General features: G+C 38.7%; 1 protein-coding gene and 1 pseudogene across 4 annotated transcripts in view; one reads left to right on the top strand and one right to left on the bottom strand.

Moving 5' to 3' along the window:
- MALRD1 (MAM and LDL receptor class A domain containing 1) overlaps positions 1 to 25,472 on the top strand; it is an 835,513-nt gene that overhangs the window by 431,696 nt on the left and 378,345 nt on the right. The gene's annotated exons all lie outside the window — the stretch shown is intronic.
- LOC114217329 (small ribosomal subunit protein eS6 pseudogene) lies at positions 828 to 1,624 on the bottom strand (annotated as a pseudogene).

Genomic DNA, 25,472 nt, shown 5'->3' with positions numbered 1-25,472 from the left:
TTTTTGTTAGTATATAAAAACAGAGCATATTTTTTTGTATATTGATTTATACACTGCAACTTTACTAAATTCCTTTAAACAGTCTTAATTTTTTTGTGGGATCTTTAGGATTTTCTGTGTATAAAATCATGTCTTCCACAAATAATGATAGTTTTACTTCTTTATTTTCAATTTGGTCTTTATTTCTTTTCCTTGCCTAATTGCTTTAAGACTTCAAATACTACGTTCAATGAAAGTGGCAAGAGTGGGTGTTCTTGTCTTTTTACTGATCTTAACAGAAAAACTTTCAGCTTTTCACCATTGAGTCTGATGTTAGCTGTGGGGCGTCTTTTATAGCCTTCATTATACTGAGATATATTTCTTCTATACCCACTTCATTGAAAGTTTTTATCATAAATGATACTGAATTTCATCAAATGCTTTCTCTGCTTTTATTGAGATGGTCACACAATTTTTATACTTTATTGATGTGATATATTTCTTGATTTGCAGATGTTGAAACATCCCTGCATCTGTAGAATAAGTCCACTTCATCATGATGTATGATCCTTTTCATGTTATTATTGAATTCTGTTTGCTAAAATTATGTTGAAGATTTTTGCCTCTTTGTTCCAGGGTTATTGGCTTGTGATTATTTAATTTTTATTATTTGTGTGTCTGTGTCTATGTGTGGTGTCCTTGTCTGGTTTTGGTATCAGCATTAATGCTGGCCTCATTTTATACGTTTGGGAATATTCCCTCCTCTTCAGTTATTTGGAAGAGTTTGAGAAAGATAAGGTGTTAAATCTTTTTTTTTTTTTTTTGATGTCTGATCGTATTTATTTGTCACTCATAGAAAATCTCATTTTTGACTGGACTCAGACTTAGAGGTAGAGGCTCTCAGAGAAGACAGCCTCCGTCTCTTGGCAATCTGTTCCTGGCGTTTTTCTTTGGCCTCCTTCATTCTCTTGGCCAAAAGTTTAGCATATTCTGCAGCCTCTTCCTTATTTTTCTTAGTGCGCTGCTTCTTCAAAGCAATACGCCGCCGTTTGTGCTGGAGGACTCGTGGAGTAACAAGACGCTGAATCTTAGGCGCTTTGGTTCTAGGTTTCTTCCCTTCTTTGTTTAGGGGCTTTCTCACAACATACTGGCGGACATCATCTTCTTTAGAGAGATTGAAAAGTTTGCGGATTCTGCTGGCTCTTTTGGGCCCCAGGCGACGAGGCACAGTAGTATCAGTGAGTCCAGGAATATCCTTCTCCCCTTTTTTTACAATGACCAAGTTGAGAACACGGAGATTGGCATCCACAATGCAACCCCGAACGGATTTGCGCTTTCTCTCTCCAGTCCGCCTTGGTCTATAGCAGGAATGCCCCTTACTCAGCAGCAGGCGGACACGACCATGGGTCAAGACACCCTGCTTCATGGGGAAGCCCTGTTTGTCATTGCCACCACTGATTCGGACCACATAACCCTTCCATTCTTCACCCAGAGCATCAGCAGCAACTTCTGTGGCCATACGCTTCTCATAAAAGGTACGAAGTTTGCGTTCATCATCTACTTCAATGAGTTTCTGGCAGCCAGTAGCTGGGAAAGAGATGTTCAGCTTCATCCTGAAGCAGCCTACCGCCTCCGAGGCGCCACGAAAAAGAGCAAGGTGTTAAATCTTTTATGTTTGCTAGAATTTATCAGGGAAGTCATCTGGTCCTGGACCTTTCTTGTTTAAAGTTTTTTGATTAGTAATTTAATCTCCTTGCTAATAATCATTCTATTCAGATTTTGTTTTTTTCATGAGTTAGTCGTGGAAGGTGGTTTCTTGGAATTTATCCATTTTTTCCCCTAAATTGTCCATTTTGTTGGTCTGTAATTGTTCATGGTAGTCTCTTATGATCCTTTATATTTTTATGGTATCAGTTGTAACTTTTCCTCTTTAATTTCTGTCTTGATTTGTCTGAGCCGTCTCTTTTTTTTTTTTTCCTTAGTGAACAAGGTGTGTCAATTTTATCTTTTTAAAGAACCAGATCTTAGTTTTATTTATCTTTCTACTGTCTTTTTCGTCCCTATTTTATTTATTTCCCCTTTGGTCTTTGTTATTGTCTTTCTTCTACTAATTTTAGGCTTTGTTTGTTTTTCTTTTCCTAGTTCCTAAAAGTTATATTGCCTATTTGAGATTTGTCTTGTTTTGAGGTAGACCTATGTTGCTACAAACTTCACTCTTAGAACCACTTCTGCCGCATTCCACAGATTATGGTATGTTGTATTTCCATTTTCATTGTGTAAAAGTATTGTTTGATTTCTCCTTTTGACTTCCTTTTTGACCCATTAGTAGAATGTTGTTTAATCACTATCTATTTTTGATTTTCCCACTTTTCTTCATGTAATGGATTTCTAATTTCATACCATTGTGGTCAGAAAATTGTTTGGCATGATTTCAGTCTTAAATTTATTGAGACTTGTTTTGCGGGTAAGCATATGTTATGTCCTTGGGGCGCCTGGGTGGCTCAGTCGTTAAGCGTCTGCCTTCAGCTCAGGTCACAGTCCCAGGGACCTGGGATCGAGCCCCACATCAGGCTCCCTGCTCGGGGGGAAGCCTGCTTCTCCCTCTCCCACTCTCCCTGCCTGTGTTCCCTCTCTCACTGGGTCTCTCTCTGTCAAATAAATAAAATCTTAAAAAAAAAAAAAAAGCATATGTTATGTCCTGGAGAATGTTCCAGGTACACTTGAAAAGAAAGTGCATTCTGCTGCTTTGGGATGGAATGTTCTGTATGTCTGTTAAGTCCTTTAGGTCAAATATGTTGTTTGAGGCCAATGTTTATGTTTCCTTATTTATTTTCTGTCTATGATTTATCCATTGATATAAGTGAAGTATTAGAGTCCTTCACTATTAATCGATTGCTGTCAATTTTTCCCTTTAGGTCTGTTAATATTTGATATATATATATATAAAAATATATGTATATATGTATGTGTGTGTATATATATATATACACACACATACATAAGTGCTCCTATGTTGGGTGCAGAAATGTTTACAAGTGTTATATGTTTTAGTTGGATTGACCCCTTTTCATTATGTAATATGCTTCTTTGTTTTTATTACCATCTTTGTTTTAAAGTGTCTTGTCTAAGTAGAGCTGCCTCACCCTTCTTATGGTTTCCATTTGCATGAAACATTTTCTTCCATCCTTTCCCTTTCTGTCTGTGTGTCCTTACATCTGATGTGTGTCACCTGTAGGCAGCATGTAGGTCTTGTTTTTTAATCCATTCAGCCTGTGTCTTTTGATTGGAGAATTTATTCCATTTTTTGGTCCATATAAAGTAATTACTAATGGGTATGTACTGATAGGTATGGCACCGAGAAACGCCTTTTTGTTGTTTTCTGACTGTTCTGTAGTTTCTCTCTATTCCTTTCTTTTCCTCTTCTTTTGTGGTTCATGACTTTGTCATATTAAGCTGAAATTTCTTTCTCATTATCCTTTCTATGTCTATTATAGGTTTTTGCTTTATGGTTACCATGAGGCTCACATAGAGAAACACACACACACACACACACACACACCCCAATCTACTTTAATAGCAAGTAAAGTTTGAATGCATTTTTACTCCCCTCCCATCAATATGTTTTTGATTTTACATTTTCCATTTTTTATGTCTCCCCTATCTAATTAGTTATTTTTTCCACTTTTGTCTTATTTTAATCTCTGTATTATCTTTCTAAGTGATTATTCCACTCCCTTTCCTACATATTTACCTTTGCCAGTGAGAGTTTTACCTTCTTATGTTTTTTATTGATAATTTAGTGCCCTTTCTTTTCAGCTGAAGACCGTCCCTTTAAATTTCTTATAGGACTGGTTTATTGGTGGTGAACTCCTTTAGCTTATGCTTGTCTAGAAAACTCTTTGTCTCTCTTTCAATTCTCTTTGTAGAATATTTTTGGTAGAGAATTCTTGGTTGGAAGCTTTTTCTTGTCAGCACTTTGAATACATCATGTTTCTTCCTTCTGGCCTGCAGAGCTTCTGCTGACAAAGCTGTTGATAAACTTAGGGTGTTTCCTGGTATGTAACAAGTTGTTTTCTCTTGCTTTTTGAAAGATTTTCTATTTTTAACTTTTGACATTTTAATTATAATGTGTCTTGTTGTGAGTCTCTTTTGATTCTTATTATTTGAAACTCCCTAGGCTTCTGGGAGCTGGATGTCTGTTTTCCTCCCTAGATTAGGGAAGTTTTTGGCTGTAATTCCTGCAAATATATTTCTGCCCCTTTCTTTTTCTCTTCTCCTTCTGGGACCCCTAGAGTGAGATGTTATTGCATCTGATGTTGTTCTATATGTCCCATAAGCTATCTTCATCTTTTAGAATTTTTATTTCTTTTTGTAGTTCATTTGGGTGAGTTCAGTGGCCCTGAATTCCAGATCACTGATCTGTCTTGTGCTTCATCTAATCTGCTGTTGAATCCCACCAGTGTATTTTTCAGTTCAATTATTATTTTCTGTAGCTCTGTCATTTCTGTTTGGTGCTTTCTTACATTTTCTGTCTCCTTACTGAAGTTCTCTCTGCATTCGACGATCCTCTTCCCAAGGTCAGTGAACATCTTTACAACAATTACTTTGAACTCTTTATCAAGTAAATTACTTATCTCCATGTTGTTAAAGTTTTTTTTTTTTTTCTGGGGTTTTATCATGTTCTTTTATTTGTAACATATTCCCATTTTTTCATTATGGTTGAGTCTGTGTTCATTTCTATGTATTAGGCAAAATAGCTATCTTTCCATTCCTGAATAGGTGGCCTTGTGCAGAAGATGTAACTTACTGTTTAATCTTATTCTTGGTTGTCTCTCAGACTGTCTCTCTGATTGCTTCAGACCCCTTGGGTCCAGAAACCCAAGTCACACCTGTCCACCACAAGCTGGCACTCAAGGGGTATCCCCTGTGTGGCCTGCATGTACCTGCTGGCTTTGGGGAACACAAAGGCAGGGAGTAGACAGGGTGTTTGCCTCCTGACTCTTGCAAGTCTGTGTGAGTTACGGGGGTGAGGTACTCATCTGCTGTCTCAGGTGAGACTGTAGGGGCAGCGTGGTGGGGTGGGTTCCTTGGGGCTGTGGAAGTAGGATGTGAGGATATGGTTCTCACTGTTTGCCTCTGGCAGGGCCATGCACAAGGGCAGGCACTAGCTGGAGAAACGATAGTGCAAAAATTGTGCTTGGCAGTGCCAGCACTAGCCAGGTAAAGGGAGAACATAAAATGGTGCAGAGGTGCCAGCACCTCTGTCCCTGGATGATGTTTCAAGAGGCTTTTGCCCCTCTTGCAGTCTCTTTAAGATTACTAAGTGAATCTCTTGCACGTATGATTTAGATTCTTCAAACTACTGCTGTTGCACTGGGTCTTGGGGCTAGTGAACCTGTGTGTGATCTTTCAAGAGCAGAATCTCCATTCTCTGCAGTCTTGTGGTTCTCCTGGACATGAACCCAGTTGCCTTCAAAGCCAGACGTTTAGGAGGCTTGGCTTTGTGGGTCCACCTTTCCGGGCCTGGTTTGCCTACTGTGGGACACAAACCCCTTGTTCCAAAGGGAGAAGTTCCATATTTGTAGATCGCTCACACTGGTGAGTCACTGTGCCAGAGGTGGGTTTTGGTGAGGTGATGTCTGTGCGTCTTCTCTCTGTCTTGATGTGGCCCTTTTATCCTCTTTTGTGGAGTAGCCATTCAGCCAGTTCTCAGAATTGTTTCTATATGTAGCTGTAGATTTGTTGTGTCTACGGCAGGAGGTGATTTCCGGGTCCTCCTATGCCACCATTTTGAACCACCTCTCCAACAATGATTTATTGAGCTCCTACTTCATGCGTCAGTTTCTACTATAGGCACTGGGGATACAGTAGGTTACAAAACAGGCCCTGTTCTCACAGAGCATTGCATTCAGTGTGAGAATTTGAGCACAGCTTTAACGTCTCTGGTCGTCAGTGTTACCATCTGCTTTAATGTGGGCCTTCTCTTATTTGCTAATGCATAGGAGTTGCTTCACCAGGTTTTAGGTTTTCTTCAGAGGAAGTTGTTCCATATGTAGCTGCGTATTTGATGTATTTGTGGGAGGAGGTGAGTTCAGGATTCTCCTAAATGTCCATCTTAAACTGGAACCCCTCTCACACTTTTATAGGTACTGTTCCTCACTTTGAATTGCTCTTGGATCTGTGAGTTGGATATTGTTCACCGTGTTTTCCTAAAAATTATAAAGGTCAATTAGCCAAGAAGCTTTGGCAGTTTTTGCACTGTTTTGTGGCTGTGACGCAAATATCAAAGTGAGAATATAAGTCAGCATGGAAATAGAAAAATTGGACTTTCCTATCAGTTAGATTTGCACTGAATATTCAAGAAAAAACATTTATCAGTTCAAAACAATTTGTGAACAGCTAGTTTCTTCTTCATGTTGGATATCGCACAAGCAGTTGAACAGAATGAAATGAAGTTCTTTACTGCTCACTTAACATAAATTATTTTTTATTGTTTTTAAAGATTTATTTCTTTTTATATTTATTTTTTTAATTATGTTTCTTTTTTTAAATTTTATTTTATTCTGTTTTGTTAATCACCATACATTACATCATTAGTTTTTGATGTAGTGTTCCATGATTCATTGTTTGCATTTAACGCCCAGTGCTCCATTCAATAGGTGCCCTCTTTAATACCCATCACCGGGCTAACACATCCCCCCACCCCCCGCATAACCCTCAGTTTGTTTCTCAGAGTCCATAGTCTCTCATGGTTCGTCTCCCCCTCCGATGTCCCCCCCTTCATTTTTCCCTTCCTACTAATTTTTTTTAACATATAATGTATTATTTGTTTCAGAGGTACAGGTCTGTGATCCATCAGTCTTATTTACACAATTCACAGCGCTCACCATAGCACATACCCTCCCCAGTGTCTATCACCCAGCCACCCCATCCCTCCCACCCCCCACCACTCCAGCAACCCTCAGTTTGTTGCCTGAGATTAAGAATTCCTCATATCAGTAAGATCATAAGATACATGTCTTTCTCTGAATGACTTATTTTGCTTAGCATAATACCCTCTAGTTCCATCCACGTCGTTGCAAATGGCAAGGTTTTCGGTTTTTTTTTGATGGCTGCATAATATTCCATTGTTTTGGTTTTGTGGACTGTTTCTTTTGCTGTGCAAAAGCTTTTTATCTTGATGAAGTACCAGTAGTTCATGTTTGCCCTTGCTTTCCTTGCCTTTGGTGATGTTTGTAAGAAGAAGTTGCTGTGGCTAAGGCCAAAGTGGTTGCTGTCTGTGTTCTCCTCTAGGATTTTGATGGACTCCTGTCTCACGTTTAGGTCTTTCAACCATTTGGAGTCTATTTTTGTGTGTGGTGTAAGGAAATGGTCCAGTTTCATTCTTTAGCATGTGGCTGTCCAATTTTCCCAACACCATTTGTTGAAGAGACTGTCTTTTTTCATTGGACATTCTTTCCTGCTTTGTCAAAGATGAGTTGACCGTAGAGCTGAGGGTCCATTTCTGGTCTCTGTTCTGTTCCATTGATTGTTGTGTCTATTTTTGTGCCAGTACCATACTGTCTTGATGATAACAGCTTTGTAATAGAGCTTGAAGTCCGGAATTGTGATGCCACCAACTTGTGCTTTTCTTTTTCAACATTGCTCTGGCTATTAAGGGTCTTTTCAGGTTCCATACAAATTTAAGGATTATTTGTTCCATTTCTTTGAAAAAAGTGGATGGTATTTTGATGGGGATTGCATTGAATGTGTAGATTGCTCTAGGTAGCATTGACATCTTCACAATGTTTGTTCTCCCAGTCCATGAGCATGGAACATTTTTCCATTTCTTTGGGTCTTCCTCAATTTCATTCATGAGTATTTTACAGTTTTCTGAGTACAGATTCTTTGCCTCTTTGGTTAGATTTATTCCTAGGTATCGTATGGTTTTGGGTGCAATTGTAAATAGGATTGACTCCTTATTTTCTCTTTCTTCTGTCTTGTTGGTGTATAGAAATGCAGCTGATTTCTGTGCACTGATTTTATATCCTGCCACTTTACTGAATTCCTGTATGAGTTCTAGCAGTTTTGGGATGGAGTCTTTTGACATAAAGTTTTCCACATAAAGTATCATATCGTCTGCAAAGAGTGAGAGTTTGACTTCTTCTTTGCCAATTTGGATGCCTTTTATTTCTTTTTGTTGTCTGATTGCTGTGGCTAGGACGTCTAGTACTATGTTGAATAGCAGTGGTGATAGTGGACATCCCTGCCGTGTTCCTGACCTTAAGGGGAAAGCTCTCAGTTTTTCCCTATTGAGAATGATATTTGCTGTGGGTTTTTCATAGATGGCTTTTATGATATTGAGGTATGTACCCTCTATCCCTACACTCTGAAGAGTTTTAATCAAAGTACTTGCTGTACTTTGTCAAATGCTTTTTCTGCATCTATTGAGAGGATCCTGTGGTCCTTGTTCTTTCTTTTATTAATGTATTGTATCACATTGATTCATTTGTGGATGTTGAACCAACTGAGCAGCCCAGGAATAAATCCCACTTGGTTGTGGTGAATAATCCTTTTAATGTACTATTGGATCCTATCAGCTAGTATTTTGGTGAGAATTTTTGCATCGTGTTCTTCAGGGATATTGGTGTGTAATTCTCCTTTTTGATGGGATCTTTGTCTGACTTTGGGATAAAGGTAATGCTGGCCTCAAAAATGAATTTGGAAGTTTTCCTTCCATTTCTATTTTTTGAAACAATTACAGAAGAATAGGTATTAATTCTTTAAATGTTTGGTAGAATTTCCCTGGGAAGCCATCTGGCCCTGGGCTCTTGTTTGTTGGGAAATTTTTGATTACTGCTTTAATTTCCTTAGTGGTTATACATCTGTTCAGGTTTTCTTTTTCTTCCTGGTTGAATTTTGGTAGTTGATACATCTCCAGGAATGCATCCATTTTTTCCAGATTATCTAATTTGCTGGCATAGAGTTGCTCATAATATGTTCTTATAATTGTTTGTATTTCTTTGGTGTTGGTTGTGATCTCTCCTCTTTCATTCATGATTTTAGTTATTTGGGTCCTTTTTCTTTTCTTTTTGATAAGTCTGGCCAGGGGTTTATCAATCTTGTTAGTTTTTTCAAAGAACCAGCTCTTAGTTTCATTGATCTGTTCTACTGTTCTTTGGGTTTCTATTTCATTGATTTCTGCTGATCTTTATGATTTCTCTTCTTCTGCTGGGTTTAGGCTTTATTTGCTGTTCTTTATCCAGCTCCTTTAGGTGTAGGGTTAGGTTGTGTATTTGAGTCCTTTCTTGTTTCTTGAGGAAGGCGTGTATTGCTATATACTTTCCTCTTAGGACCGCCTTTGCAGTATCCCAAAGATTTTGAACCGTTGTGTTTTCATTTTCATTTGTTTCCATGAATTTTTTCAATTCTTCTTTAATTTCCTGGTTGACCCATTCATTCCTTAGTAGGATGCTCTTTAGCCTCCATGGACTTGAGTTCTTTCCAACTTTCCTCTTGTGATTGAGTTCTAGTTTCAAAGCATTGTGGTCCGAAAATACGCAGGGAATGATCCCAGGCTTTTGGTACCAGTTGAGACCTGATTTGTGACCTAGGAAGTGATCTATTCTGGAGAATGTTCCATGGGCACTAGAGAAGAATGTGTATTCTGTTGCTTTGGAATGGAATGTTCTGAATATATCTGTGAAGTCCATTTAGTCCAGTGTGTCATTGAAAGCCTTTATTTCCTTGTTGATCTTTTGCTTAGATGATTTGTTCATTTCAGTGAGGGGGGTGTTAAAGTTCTCCACTAGTATTGTTATTATTGTCGATGTGTTTCTTTGATTTTGTTTTTAATTGGCTTATATAATTGGCTGCTCCCATGTTAGGGCATAGATATTTACAATTGTTAGATCTTCTTGTTGGATAGACCCTTTAAGTAGATATAGTGTCCTTTCTCATCTGTTATTACAGTCTTTGGTTTAAAATCTAATTTGTCTGATAGAAGGATTGCCACCCCAGCTTCCTTTTGGTGTCCATTAGCATGGCAAATGGTTTTCCACCCCTTCACATTGAATCTGGAGGTGTCTTTAGGTCTAAAATGATTCTCTTGCTGACAATATCGATGGGTCTTGTTTTTTTATCCAATCTGATAGCCTGTGTCTTTTGTTTGGGGCATTTAGTCCATTTACATTCAGGGTAACTATTGAAAATATGAATTTAGTGCCTTTGTATTGTCTGTAAGGTGACTGTTACTGTATATTGTCTGTGTTCCTTTCTGGTCTGTTACTTTTAGGCTCTCTCTTTGCTTGGAGGACCCCTTTCAATATTTCTTGTAGGGCTGGTTTCGTGTTTGCAAGTTCCTTTAGTTTTTGTTTGTCCTGGAAGCTTTTTATCTCTCCCCTTATTTTCAATGACAGCCTAGCTGGATATAGTATTCTTGGCTACATATTTTTCTCATTAGTGCTCTGAATATATCATGCCAGTCCTTTCTGGCCTGCCAGGTTTCTGTGGATAGCTTTGTTTCCCATCTAATGTTTCTAATGTTTCTACCAGTGTAGGTTACTGACCTCTTGTCCCAAGCTGCTTTCAGGATTTTCTCTTTGTCTCTGAGACTTGTAAGTTTTACTCTTAGATGTCGGGCTGTTGATCTGTTTTTATTGATTTTGAGAGGGGTTCTCTGTGCCTCCTGGATTTTGATGCTTGTTTCCTTCCCCAAATTAGGGAAGTTCTCTGCTGTAATTTGCTCCAATATACCTTCTGCCCCTCTCTCTCTTTCTTCTTCTTCTGGGATCACAGTTATTCTAATATTGTTTCTTCTTATGGTATCGCTTATCTGTTGAATTCTGCCCTCATGATCCAGTAGTTGTTTATCTCTCTTTTTCTCAGCTTCTTTATTACCATCATTTGGTCTTCTCTGTCACTAATTCTCTCTTCTGCCTCATTTATCCTAGCAGTTGGAACCTCCATTTTTGATTGCACCTCATTAATAGCCTTTTTGATTTTAACTTGGTCAGATTTTAGTTCTTTTATTTCTCCAGAAAGGATTTCTCTCATAACTTCCATGCTTTTTTCAAGCCCAGCTATTATCTTTAAAATCGTCATTCTAAACTCTAGTTCTGACATCTTACTAATGTACATATTGATTAGATCCCTGGCAGTCGATACTGCCTCTTGTTCCTTTTTTTGAGGTGAGTTTTTCTGTCTTGTCATTTTGTCCAGAGGAGAATAGATGAATGAGAGAACAAAATGCTAACAGGGTAACAGTGACCCAGAAAAATTTACACTAAACAAATCAGAAGAGACCTGAAACTGGGGGAAAAGAAAGGAAAAGAAAGAAAAGAAAAGAAAATGATCAAATACGATCAGGCTGGTGAATAGATCAGTGCCACACAGTAGATTTTAGGCGTATTTTTGTCTGTTAGAAGAAACTGCCTCCCAGAATTTTAAAGAAAGAAAATCTTACATATGTACAAAAATAAGGGTAAATATGATGAAGGGATAGAATATGACTGTAGACATGAATATTATAAAATATTTTATAGACGGTGTTGATAAGAAGCTGGTTAAAAAAAAGAAGAGAAATTTAAAAAAAAAAGGGGGGAGAGAATGTGATCAGGCAGGAAACTAGAACAAAGCCATACACTAGAGATTTAGGGTATATTTTGGTCTGTTAGAAGAAACTGTATCCCCAAATTTTAAAGAGAGAACAACTTATATAGATACCAAAAATAAGGCTAACTACAATGAAGGGATAGAATATTACTCTAAAAATGAAAAATAAAAAAGATATTTTAGAAAAGGGATTGATAAGATGTTGGTTGAAAAAGGGAAAAAGAAGAATTCAAAAAAATAGAAAAAGAAAAAAGAAAATTAAAAATAACTTTGAAAGACTAAAGACTCATGGGGAAAAAAGTCAAGAATTCTATGTGCTGTATTGCCCTAGTGCTGGAGTTCTGCCTTTCTCATTGATCCGTAAACTTGGTCTTGGCTGGCTGTTCTTGCTGATCTTCTGGGGGAGGGGCCTGTTGCCGACGTTCTCAGATGTCTTTGACGGAGGCGGAATTGCCCCGCCCTTGTCCGACTGGGCTAAGTAATCTGCTTGGGTTTGCTCTTGGCAGCTTTTGGTCCCTGCAAGCTTTCAGCCTTGTAGGATGAGTGTGAAAATGGCGGCCTCCCAATCTCCGCCCAGAGGAGCGGAGAACTCGCCGCCCCACTCCTCAGTGTGCCCCAAGAAAAGCAGTCAGTCACTCCCGTCTCCCCGGTCTCCGGCAGCACTCCGTGCTCACCTGGCCTGTGACCAAGCATTTCTTTCTCTGGCACACCACCCTGTGTGGAGTCTCCAAACCCTGCGGTGCGCTCCCGCACCACTCCTCCTGGGGGAGGAACAGGAGTCTCCCCGGCTCTGCCGCTTGTTGGGTCCCTGCTGGAGGAGCAGTGGCCCGACTGGGCTGCGGATCACAGTTTATGGCAACCCCGAGCTGAGAGCCCGCGCCTCGGCTCCGTCTCTGCAGCCGGCTTCCCTGCTCCAATATCTGGGAGCTCTGCCGCACTCAGGCACCCCCGGTCTTTCTGTGACCCCAAGGGTCCTGAGACCACACTGTCCCGCGAGGGTTCCACCCCCCGCTTAGCCACTGGAGTGAGTGTCCCTCCGCGGAGCCAACTTCTAAAAGTTCCAATTTTGTGCTCCCCGGCTCTATCACTTGCCAGAAGCGGCCCACGGAGGCCCCCTCCCCCGCCGTCTATCCTCCCCAATGTTGCCTCGGATTCACTTCTCTGCAGGTCCTACCTTCCAGAAAGTGGCCACTTTTCTGTTCAGAGAGTTGCTGCTATTCTTTTCTTCTGTCTCCTGTTGAGTTCGTAGGTGTTCAGAATGGTTTGATCCCTATCCAGCTGAATTCCTGAGACTAGAGGAAATCCAGGTCTCCTACTCCTCCGCCATCTTGCTCCTCCCCCTGTTAGGTTCGTTTCTCAACATAAGTTATTGTTTGTACTGGTAAATTGAGAAGCTATATGTGAAGGGACTTTAATTTTGACATCTTTATTGCCTTTTCAGAGAAAGTTCAATATGTGCATGCATTAGCTACTTTTTAAATGTTTTCAATGACTCTGACTGCATATATAAGCACACACTATTTCTTACATACTTTAGTTATGTAGGAAGCATGCACAGTATAATAAAGTAGAGATGTAGAAACCCATTTTCTTGTAATATAGAGAACATTTTAATATACTAGAAGTTATATTGCATAATCTTGCCAGGCCATATCACTGAGATTTCAATTTATATTAATATAATTTATTTCCAATAAATTAAAAATTGCAATGTAATATTTTTCATGATAAATGTTCACATTAAAGATTTCATGATTGGTACAAAGCCCAGTTGCACACATGCTATAGGGTATTTTCAAGCTATCACCAACCTAGTTAGCTTATTTTCTGAAATTATGTGCAATTTTTTTGTGACACTTACCTGCTTTTTCTTTAGGATCACGTCTTATTCCATAAGTGACTTGAAGAAGCGTATACATAACGTGTATTTAAGTATATATGCGCACACATATACACATTCTTACATGTATACAGAGAGAGGGTGTGTGTGCCTTCAACAAAGGGTGTAGGGACCAAAGTTTCTACCAATTCACTGCCCTCCATTTAAGGCAGTTATTCACAGTCCTCAGTTTTCATGATCCAAGATGGTGGTAGTGAGATGGTTGGAGAGATAGTGAAAATGATTGATGAATAGGTAAAGAAAATTAAGGACTATTTTTGGAAGTTGCCAGGGCACACTTGGAGTTACATGATATTGGTAAGAATCTAGTCACATGATCACACAAAGGGTTTCCGGGAAATGGATTCTTATAGGTAGCCATATATCCAGCTAGAAATTACAATAGAAGAGTAAGAGTTACCACAGGAAAGTCATGCCGTATAGTATTGCATAGTATCTACAGACAGACCAGAAATATTATAAGCCTCCTATTGACCAAAGGGAAAATAAAATTATGATAAAATATAGTAACAGCCATAGCCATAACCAATAATCAGTTCAACAGAAACAGCTTCTCTTAGTTCAGGATTTGATAGTGTTTGCTGTGGGCATACTTTCAACATTCCCCACAGTAGGTATGATGGGTGACTTTAATGTTTCAGATGTTTAATGTTTCTCAGCGTATGCCAAGGGGAAATTCATCAGTAGCAGCTCCAGAAGAATAATAAATAAGACAGCTGGTATCCACAGATACAGGATGGTATAGCTTGATCTAGTGTAATGTTTATTAGAGAAGGAATTTCACTGTCATGGTGAGGGATCGGGGGGCGGGTGGGTGTTGGGAGAAGTGAAGACTATAATCACAGAAAAGTATATTGGACTTTAGGATAATAGTCTTAACTATGTTGACATACCAAAATAACCTGCAAAACCTTGTAAAAATGCAGACATTTGGCCACACTACCCCTTTCCTCATATCCCCTTATTAAGCTGGAAGACCTCAGACCCAGCCTCCCTACGTGTATTTTTTTAAAGGCTTCATTGGTCATTTTGATACATAATGTGGTTGAGAACCCTTGGTATAGATGTCAGAAGTTTCATTTCCTTATTATAAGAAGGTACAGAAACCAATTCCTTGAACATCACAAACTACCAAAACTCAACCAATATGAAATAGAAAACCTGAAAATCAGTCCTGTACCCATTAAAGAATTTGAGTTAATAAATACAAAGCTCCCTAAAATGAAATCTTCAGGCTCTGATGGCTTCACTGGAAAACTCTTCAAAGCACTTAAAGAAGATATCTTTCTTCCCTCTGTCCTCATATCCTTCAAGTTTTAAGTGTTAAATATTTTACTCCCTCCAGTTCCTACCCCGAATTAATCTGGACTAATGATTCTATGGTTAATACAAGGATTTTCAAGTGGTGTTACACTTGAGTTTCTGCTTATCCGAGGGTCCCCTCAAGAAGCAATTACATGCAGTGGCAAAAGAATGTCAAAAGAGAGGTCTCCAGACACCATAACCTTGTTTTCCCTGCAGCAGCTTGGTGGATATTCTTTGATGTTGGGCAGTGTTCAAACAACTGAGAGTAAAAAGATTTTAAAGCCAAGGGGTTGATATCCTATTCGAGTGACGTTATTTTAAAAGGGAGGAATTCATTTTGTTCTTATGAAGAGACTCTACTAACTTGATTTATCAGGGAAAAAACAAACTAAATAGGAATAGCAGAGGGACTCTCTTTTCAAATTTTATTAAGTAGAAGGAGAAGATTGGCATGGTAAGATAAATAAAACATGTTCTACAAATCTTGCAACATGATTCTCTGTTAGGACAAAATAGTTTAAAAAAATGTATAACAGTGTCAAATAGGTTGAAGTATAAACAAAACTAGGCAAAATGTTTGAGTTCAAAACAATTATTGAGGCTATTTTTTTGCCATCTCTATATAACTTGTTCATTAATGTTTGTAAAATGGAGAGAAAGCTGAGGGAGAGCCATTTCAAAAATTAAAAGATGGTTTGATATTGTTTAAAACAATAGGGAAAAATTAAAAAAAATATATATTGGTGATTTTTGGCTATTAAGTAAAAATTAACAAGTATATGTTCATGAACCAAAAAATGTTTACTAAGACACATTTCATGCCCTTTAGCAAGCAGCAATATGCATAGGGTTTAAGAATATGGACTTTCAAACTACATTTCCTGGATTTGCCTCTCAGCTGTGCTCCTTCCTAGCTCTGTGGCATTGAACAAGGTACTTGACCCTCTGTTCATAAGATTTTTCACCTGTAAAATGGGGTGACTCAGCAAATCAACCCCATAGTGTCGTGAAGCTTGAATAAGACATGCAAAACATTTAAAAGAGTGACTAGCAGTTGGTCAATTCTTTGTATTAGTCATAATTATTGTTTTGTTATTGTTGTTAATAATTACCATTCATCACTTGACCATTGATGAATTAGGGCCAAGTTTGTTACTGTGAGCATTTATGTTCAAAGAAAATACCAGGTATAGTTTAAATGTGATTTCAAGAAATAGTAGGTTATGATTTCTGAGTATTTTTTTAGTACTGCCAGCAATTTACAGATAAATTAATAAACTCAAAGTTGATAAAATTGATATGTAACTTCTTGTGAGTAGATTTTTAAATACTCCTTGAGCAATGATTTACTCAGTTTTATGACAGAATTGATAATTGCCAGCAATAAAATCCCAGTACAACCTAATTCACATTTTTCCCCATTTTGTCAACCTAAAAATCATCGGGGATTTCATGATAAAAGTAAACTTGATACACAGATTTAAAAACTTAATTGGACCGGTTGACACTATCTTTCCCTACCACCCATTACATACCTCATTAGAAAACATAAATCATTTAGCTTTTTGAATGTGTATGATTTTTTTCTCACTAAAATTAAAATTCCTGGAAACCAAGCACTAGATTTTATAGTGTATGGAAGTCATCTCTTGATGACTATATCTTGAACAAAAATTACACTGAAGCTTTAATAATACATATTAAATTAATGAAGAGAGACATTTAATGGTTTTGAATTTCCCAAAGCCTCGTTGAAGATAAGAGATTTCTCCACATGATTTACCAGATGTACTTTATGATGATCTGGATGGTGAGATACTTCTACCAGTAGAAGTGGATTTGCTGGATGGAAATGTGTCTTCTAAACTCCCTTTATGCCACCTTACCAGCAGATGCTCTCCAATTCGAATAATATTTCTGTAGCTGCCATGGGAAAGAGGCCTGATTTGCAGAGGCAAAGGGAGCAAGGAAATGAGAGCCCATGGTGTTCTGGTGTAGTTGGAAGAACGCAGAGCTTGTCACCGGATGTGTAATCAAGCTCTTGCTCTACTATGTACAGCTTTTTTTTTCTGCATCTATGGAGAAGACTTTGTGCTTTTTTCCCCATTATTTTGTTTATATGGCTATTTATATTAATATTTAGACAAATTCCATACATCCCGGTATAAACATTTTCATTATTATATCTTCTGTGTCACTGGTTTGTATTCACTAATTTATCAAAGAATATTGTGCCACGTTCATGAGCAATATTGATCTATCATTTTTTTGGTATTATAGTAATACTGATTTCATAAAATGTGTTTCCTCTTCTTTTTGATTGAAGAGTGCATATTGGATTGATAGTCTTTTTCCCTTAAAAGCGTGGTATGATTCATCAGCTAAATTTTGTCCTAGAGTCTTCTTTGTGGGAAGGTGTTAATTATGGATTCTATTTATTTAATATATATAGAGCTATGTACCATTTTTGTTACTTCTTGAGTTAGATTAGGCAGTTTGGTTGAAGGAATTTATTTCACTGAAATTGTCAGATTTATTGTTGTAAACTTATTCATAAAAGATAAACTATTGTCTTTTAAACTTCTGCACAACATGTAGTGATAACCCTTCTTTCATGTCTCATGTTGGTAATCTGCATCTCATTTTTATTTTTTCAGTCAATGTCAATGGAGAAGGTTATCAATTTTACTGATATTTTCGAAGAAACAGCTTTTAGTTTCACTAATCTTTTTTCACCTTTCTGTTTTGCCTTTCACTGTTATCTCCTCTTTATTAATTCCTTCCTTTACTTTCTATGAGTTAAATTGGCTTTTTTTAGCTTCTTAAGACAGAAACTTAAGTGATTTTAGACCTTCTAAAATTTTCTAATATAAACATTTAAAGCTATGTATTCACCTGCTCTGCTTATGCTGCATCCCATCAATTTTGATATGCTGTTTTCATTTTTATTCAATTCAAATATATTCTGATTACCTTTGTGTTTCTTTTTTAACCCACGGCTTATTTACAAGTATGTTGTTTGGTTTCAAATATTGGGTGGATTTTCCAGATATCCATTTAATTTAATTTAATTTTGATGTGATAAAACAACATACTGTCTGATTTCATTTCTTTAAATTTTTATGGCCCTGCATATGGTCCATCTTGGTGACCATTCCATATGCCCTTGAAAATCTTGTTTGGTGTGTGTTCTATAAATGTTAACTAGGCCAATTTTCTTGCTAATGAGTTCAAGTCTTTTATATCCTTAAACTATTTCTATCAGTACTGGAAGAGCAATGTAGCATTCCCAACAGAAATCGTGATTTGCCTATTTCTCCTTTTGGTTCTGTTCCATTTTTGCTTTTTGTAATTAGGTGCATATACACTTAGGATTGTTATGTTTTCTTGCTTAAATGAGCCTTCATCATTGTAAAATGTCCCTCTTTATGTGAAGTATTTCTAACCTTGAGTTCTACTTGTTTTCTTTACTCTAATGGGATGGAATCTCCCAGATCTATGGGGGTTAAAGGATTTGTTTTGCGTTTTGCTTCGTCTTTTATTTTTTTAAATGACATCTAAACTTTATTTTACACAATTTCTTTCTTTCTTTTTTTAAATTTTTTATTGTTATGTTAATCACCATACATTACATCATTAGTTTTTGATGTAGTGTTCCATGATTCATTGTTTGTGCATAACACCCAGTGCTCCATGCAGAACGTGCCCTCTTTAATACCCATCACCAGGCTAACCCATCACCCCACCACCCTCCCCTCTAGAACCCTCAGTTTGTTTTTCAGAGTCCATCGTCTCTCATGGTTCGTCTCCCCTCCGACTTACTGCCCTGAATTCTTCCCCTCCTGCTATCTTCTTCTTTTTCTTTTTTCTTAACATATGTTGCATTATTTGTTTCAGAGGTACAGATCTGTGATTCAACAGTCTTGCACAATTCACAGCACTCACCATAGCACATACCCTCCCCAATGTCTATCACCCAGCCACCCCATCCCTCCCACCCCCCACCACTCCAGCAACCCTCAGTTTGTTTCCTGAGATTAAGAATTCCTCATATCAGTGAGGTCATATGATACATGTCTTTCTCTGATTGACTTATTTCACTCAGCATAACACCCTCCAGTTCCATCCACGTCGTTGCAAATGGCAAGATCTCATTCCTTTTGATGGCTGCATAATATTCCATTGTGTATATATACCACTTCTTCTTTATCCATTCATCTGTCGATGGACATCTTGGCTCTTTCCACAGTTTGGCTATTGTGGACATTGCTGCTATAAACATCAGGGTGCACGTACCCCTTCGGATCCCTACATTTGCATCTTTGGGGTAAATACCCAGTAGTGCAATTGCTGGATCGTATGGTAGCTCTATTTTCAACTGTTTGAGGAACCTCCATACTGTTTTCCAGAGTGGTTGCACCAGCTTGCATTCCCACCAACAGTGTAGGAGGGATCCCCTTTCTCCGCATCCCCGCCAACATCTGTCGTTTCCTGACTTGTTCATTTTAGCCATTCTGACGGGTGTGAGGTGGTATCTCATTGAGGTTTTGATTTGGATTTCCCTGATGCCGAGCGATGTTGAGCACTTTTTCATGTGTGTTGGCCATTTGGATGTCTTCTTTGGAAAAATGTCTGTTCATGTCTTCTGCCCATTTCATTATTTGTTCTTTGGGTGTTGAGTCTGATAAGTTCTTTATAGATTTTGGATACTAGCCCTTTATCTGATATATCATTTGCAAATATCTTCTCCCATTCTGTCGGTTGTCTTTTGGTTTTGTGGACTGTTTCTTTTGCTGTGCAAAAGCTTTTTATCTTGATGAAATCCCAATAGTTCATTTTTGCCCTTGCTTCCCTTGCCTTTGGCGATGTTTCTAGGAGGAAGTTGCTGCGGCTGAGGTCGAAGAGGTTGCTACCTGTGTTCTCCTTTAGGATTTGGATGGACTCCTGTCTCACGTTTAGGTCTTTCAAATGTTTGGAGTCTATTTTTGTGTGTGGTGTAAGGAAATGGTCCAGTTTCATTCTTCTGCATGTGGCTGTCCAATTTTCTCAACACCATTTGTTGAAGAAACTGTCTTTTTTCATTGGACATTCTTTCCTGCTTTGTCAAAGATTAGTTGACCATAGAGTTGAGGGTCCATTTCTGGGCTCTCGATTCTGTTCCATTGATCGATATGTCTGTTTTTGTGCCAGTACCATACTGTCTTGATGATGACAGCATTGTAATAGAGCTGGAAGTCCGGAATTGTGATGCCACCAGCTTTGCTTTTCTTTTTCAAGATTCCTCTGGCTATTCGGGATCTCTTCTGGTTCCATGCAAATTTTAGGATTATTGGCTCCATTTCTTTGAAAACAGTGGATGGTATTTTGATGGGGATTGCATTGAATGTGTAGATTGCTCTAGGTAGCCTTGACATCTTCACAATGTTTGTTCTTCCAATCCATGAGCATGGAATGTTTTTCCATTTCTTTGTGTCTTCTTCAATTTCTTTCATGAGTATTTTATAGTTTTCTGAGTACAGATCCTTTGCCTCTTTGGTTAAATTTTAGCCTAAGTATCTTATGGTTTTGGGTACAGTTGTAAATGGGATCGGCTCCTTGATTTGTCTCTGTTCTGTCTTGTTGTTGGTGTATAGGAATGCCACTGATTTCTGTGCATTGATTTTATATATTGCTACTTTACTGAATTCCTGTATGAGTTCTAGCAGTTTTGGGGTGGAGTCTTTTGGGTTTCCCACTTATAGTAGCATATCATCTGCGAAGAGTGAGAGTTTGACTTCCTCTTTGCCGATTTGGATGCCTTTGATTTCTTTTTGTTGTCTGATTGCTGTGGCTAGGACTTCTAATACAATGTTGAATAGCAGTGGTGAGAGTGGACATCCCTGCTGCATTCCTGACCTTAGGGGAAAAGCTCTCAGCTTTTCCCCATTGACAATGATATTCGCTGTAGGTTTTTCATAGATGGCTTTTATGATATTGAGGTATGTACCCTCTATCCCTATACTCTGAAGAGTTTGATCAAGAAAGGATGCTGTACTTTGTCAAGTGCTTTTTTGCATCTATTGAGAGGATCTTATGATTCTTGTTCTTTCTTTTGTTAATGTATTTTATCACGTTGATTGATTTGCGGATGTTGAACCAACCTTGCAGCCCAGGGATAAATCCCACTTGGTTGTGGTGAATAATCCTTTTAATGTACTGTTGGATCCTTTTGGCTAGGATTTTGGTGAGAATTTTTGCATACATGTTCATCAAGGATATTGGTCTGTAATTCTCCTTTTTGATGGGGTCTTTGTCTGGGTTGGGGATCAAGGTAATGGTGGCCTCATAAAACGAGTTTCGAAGTTTTCCTTCCATTTCTATTTTTTTGAAACAGTTTCAGGAAAATAGGTATTAATTCTTTTTGAAATGTCTGATAGAATTCCCCTGGGAAGCCATCTGGCCCTGGGCTTTTGTTTGTTGGGAGATTTTTGATGACTGCTTCAATTTCCTTAGTGGTTATAGGTCTGTTCAGGTTTTCGTTATCTTCCTGGTTCAGTTTTGGTAGTTGATACATCTCTAGGAATGCACCCATTTCTTCCACGTTATCTAATTTGCTGGCACAGAGTTGCTCATAATATGTTCCTATAATTGTTTGTATTTCTTTGGTGTTAGTTGTGATCTCTCCTCTTTCATTCATGATTTTGTTGATTTGGGTCATTTCTCTTTTCTTTTTGATAAGTCTGGCCAGGGCTTATCAATCTTGTTAATTCTTTCAAAGAACCAGCTCCTAGTTTCATTGATCTGTTCTACTGTGCTTTTGGTTCTATTTCACTGATTTCTGCTCTGATCTTTATTATTTCTCTTCTCCTGCTGGGTTTAGGCTTTATTTGCTGTTCCTTCTCCAGCTCCTTTAGGTGTAGGGTTAGGTTGTATATTTGAGACCTTTCTTGTTTCTTGAGAAAGGCTTGTATTGCTATGTACGTTCCTCTTAGGACTGCCTTTGCTGTATCCCAAAGATTTTGAACAGTTGTGTTTTCATTTTCAGTGGTTTCCATGAATTTTTTTAATTCTTCTTTAATTTCCTGGTTGACCCATTCATTCTTTAGTAGGACGCTCTTTAGCCTCCATGTATTTGAGTTCTTTCCGACTTTCCTTTGTGATTGAGTTCTAGTTTCAAAGCATTGTGGTCTGAAAATATGCAGGGAATAATCCCAGTCTTTTGGTACCAGTTGAGACCTGATTTGTGCCCTAAGATGTGATCAATTCTGGAGAATGTTCCATGGGCACTAGAGAAGAATGTGTATTCCGTTGCTTTGGGATGGAATGTTCTGAATATATCTGTGAAGTCCATTTGGTCCAGTGTGTCATTTAAAGTCTTTATTTCCTTGTTGATCTTTTGCTTAGATGATCTGTCCATTTCAGTGAGGGGGGTGTTCAAGTTCCCCACTATTATTGTATTGTTGTCAATGTGTTTCTTTGCTTTTGTTATTAATTGCCTTATATAATTGGCTGCTCCCATGTGAGGGGCATAGATATTTACAATTGTTAGATCTTCTTTTTGGATAGACCCTTTAAGTAGGATATAGTGTCCTTCTTCATCTCTTATTAAAGTCTTTGTTTTAAAATCTAATTTGTCTGATAGAAGGATTGCCACCCCAGCTTCCTTTTGGTGTCCATTAGCATGGTAAATGGTTTTCCACCCCCTCACTTTTAATCTGGGGGTGTCTTTGGGTCTCAAATGAGTCTCTTGCAGACAGCATATTGATGGGTCTTGTTTTCTAATTCAATATGATAGCCTGTGTCTTTTGATTGGGGCATTTAGCCCATTTACATTCAGGGTAACTATTGAAAGGTATGAATTTAGTGCCATTGTATTGCCTGTCAGGTGACTGTTACTGTATATTGTCTGTGTTCCTTTCTGATCTATGCTGCTTTTAGGCGCTCTCTTTGCTTAGAGGACCCTTTCAATATTTCTTGGAGGGCTGGTTTCGTGTTTGCAAATTCCTTTAGTTTTTATTTGTCCTGGAAGCTTTTTATCTCTCCTCCTATTTTCAATGACAGCCTAGCTGGATATAGCATTCTTGGCTGCATATTTTTCTCGTCTAATGCTCTGAAGATATCATGCCAGTCTTTTCTGGCCTGCCAGGTCTCTGTGGATAGGTCTGTTGCCAATCTCATGTTTCTACCATTGTAGGTTACAGATCTCTTCTCCCGAGCTGCTTTCAGGATTTTCTCTTTGTCTCTGAGACTCGTAAGTTTTACTATTAGATGTCGGGGTGTTGACCTATTATTATTGATTTTGAGAGGGGTTCTCTGTGCCTCCTGGATTTTGATGCCTGTTTCCTTCCTCACATTAGGGAAGTTCTCTGCTATTATTTGCTCCAATATACCTTCTGCCCCTCTCTCTCTTTCTTCTTCTTCTGGGTTCTCAATTTTTCTAATGTTGTTTTGTCTTATCGTATCGCTTATCTCTTGAATTCTGCCTTCGTGATCCTGTAGTTGTTTATCTCTTTTTCTCAGCCTCTTTATATTCCATCATTTGGTCTTCTATATCACCGATTCCTTCTTCTGCCTCATTTATCCTAGAAGTTAGTGTCCCCATTTTTGATTGCACCTCATTAAAAGCCTTTTTTATTTCTACTTGGTTAGATTTTAGTTCTTTTATTTCTCCAGAAAGGGTTTCTCTAATAACTTCCACGCTTTTTTCAAGCCCAGGTAATGTCTTTAAAGTCATGAATCTGAACTCTAGGTCCGACATCATACTAATGTCTGTATTGAGTAAGCCCCTGGCAGACGGTACTACCTCTTGTTCTTTTTGCTGAGGTGATTTTTTTCGTCTTGTCATTTTGTCCAGAGGAGAATAGATGAATGAGAGAACAAAATGCTAACAGGTTAACAACGTCCCCAGCAAATATACTCTATACAAATCAGAAAAGACCTGAAACCAGGGGAAAAGAAAGGGAAAGAATGAAAAAAGAAAGAGAGAGAGAAAAAAAAAAGAGAAAGATAAAAACAGAAACAGAACAATACAAAAAAAAAAAAACAGAATATGATCAAATATGATCAGGCTAGTGCATAGATCAGTGCCACACACTAGATTTTGGGTGTATTTTGGTCTGTTAGAAAAAAGTGCCTCCTAAAATTTTAAAGTATTTAAAAAATTTAAAAAAATTTTATATATGTACAAAATAAGGGTTGATACAATGAAGGAATGGAAGATGATTGTAAAGTTTAAAATTATAAAAGATTTTATAAAAGGTATTGATAAGTTAAGAAGTTGTTTGAAAAAAGAAGACTAAAAAAAAAAAGGGTGAGAATGTGATCAGGCAGGAGACTAGAATAAAGCCATACACTAGTGATTTAGGATATATATTGATCTGTTAGAAGAAACTGTATCTCAAAATTTTAAAGAGAGAACAACTTATATATATATGCCAAAAATAAGGGTAACTACTATGAAGGGGTAAAATATGACTCTAAAAATGAAAAATAAAAAATCTTTTTTTAAAAAAGGGATTGATAAGATGTTGGTTGAAAAAGGGAAAAAGAAAAATTAAAAAAAAAACAGTTAAAAAAATTAACTTTGAAAAACTAATGAATCATGGTAAAAAAAAGCCATGAATTCTATGTGCAGTATTTCCCTAGCGCTGGAGTTCTCCCATTCTCTTTGATCGGTAAACTTGGTCTTGGCTTGCTGGCTGTTCCTGCCAATCTTCTGGGCGAGGGGCCTGTTGTCGTGGTTCCCAAATGTCTTTGCTGGAGGCGGAATTGCCCCGCCCTTGTCGGTCCGCGCTAAGCAAGCTGCTCGGGTTTGCTCTCAGGAGCTTTTGTTCCCTGCAAGCTCTCGGCACAGCTTTGAAGGACCAGGGTGAAAATGGTGGCCTCCCAATCTCCACCCGGACGAGTTGAGAACTTGGGGCCCGCTCTTCAGTGAGCCCCCAGAGAAAGCAGTCACTCCCGTCTCCCCGGTCTCCGGCCACACTGCGTGCTCACCCAGCCTGTGACCGAGCATTTCTATCTCTGGCACCCGACCCCGTGTGGAGTCTCCAAACCCAGCAGATCCCTGTGGTGCGCTCCCGCGCCGCTCCTTCTGGGGGAGGAAGGGGAGTCTCCCCAACTCTGCTGCTCACTGGGTCCCTGCTGGAGGAGCAGTGGCCCCACTGGGCCGTGGATCACAGTTTATGGCCACCCCGAGCTGAGAGCCCGCGCCTCGGCTCCATCTCTGCAGCTGGCTTCCCCGCTCCGATACCTGGGAGCTCTGCCGCCCTCAGGCACCCCCGGTCTTTCTGTGACCCCGAGGGTCCTGAGACCACACTGTCCCGCGAGGGTTCCATCCCCCGCTTAGCCACTGGAGCGACGTCCCTCAGCGGAGCCGACTTCTAAAAGGTCCGATTTTGTGCTCCATGGCTCTAGCACTTGCCAGAAGCAGCCGACGGAGGCCCCCTCCCCTGCCATCTATCCTACCGAATATCGCCTTGGATTCACTTCTCTGCTCGTCCTACCTTCCTGTAAGTGGTCGCTTCTCTGTTCAGAGAGTTGTTGCTACTCTCTTCTTCGATCTCCTGTTGAGTTCGTAGGTGTTCAGAATGGTTTGATCCCTGTCCAGCTGAATTTCTGAGACCGGAGGAAATCCAGGTCTCCTACTCCTCCGCCATCTTGTTCTGCACCCCGCTGTTTTACACAATTTCTAATTCCTACCTCTTTTGAAAATATACAC

The sequence above is a fragment of the Eumetopias jubatus genome, unplaced genomic scaffold (genome assembly GCF_037043125.1).
Source record: "Eumetopias jubatus isolate StellerSeaLion01/CBP00866 unplaced genomic scaffold, mEumJub1_p1.0 scaffold_8, whole genome shotgun sequence".
NCBI classification, from domain to species: Eukaryota; Metazoa; Chordata; class Mammalia; order Carnivora; family Otariidae; genus Eumetopias; species Eumetopias jubatus.
Note: the sequence above shows the minus strand (reverse complement) of the source record. Positions and strands in the feature narration are given on the sequence as shown.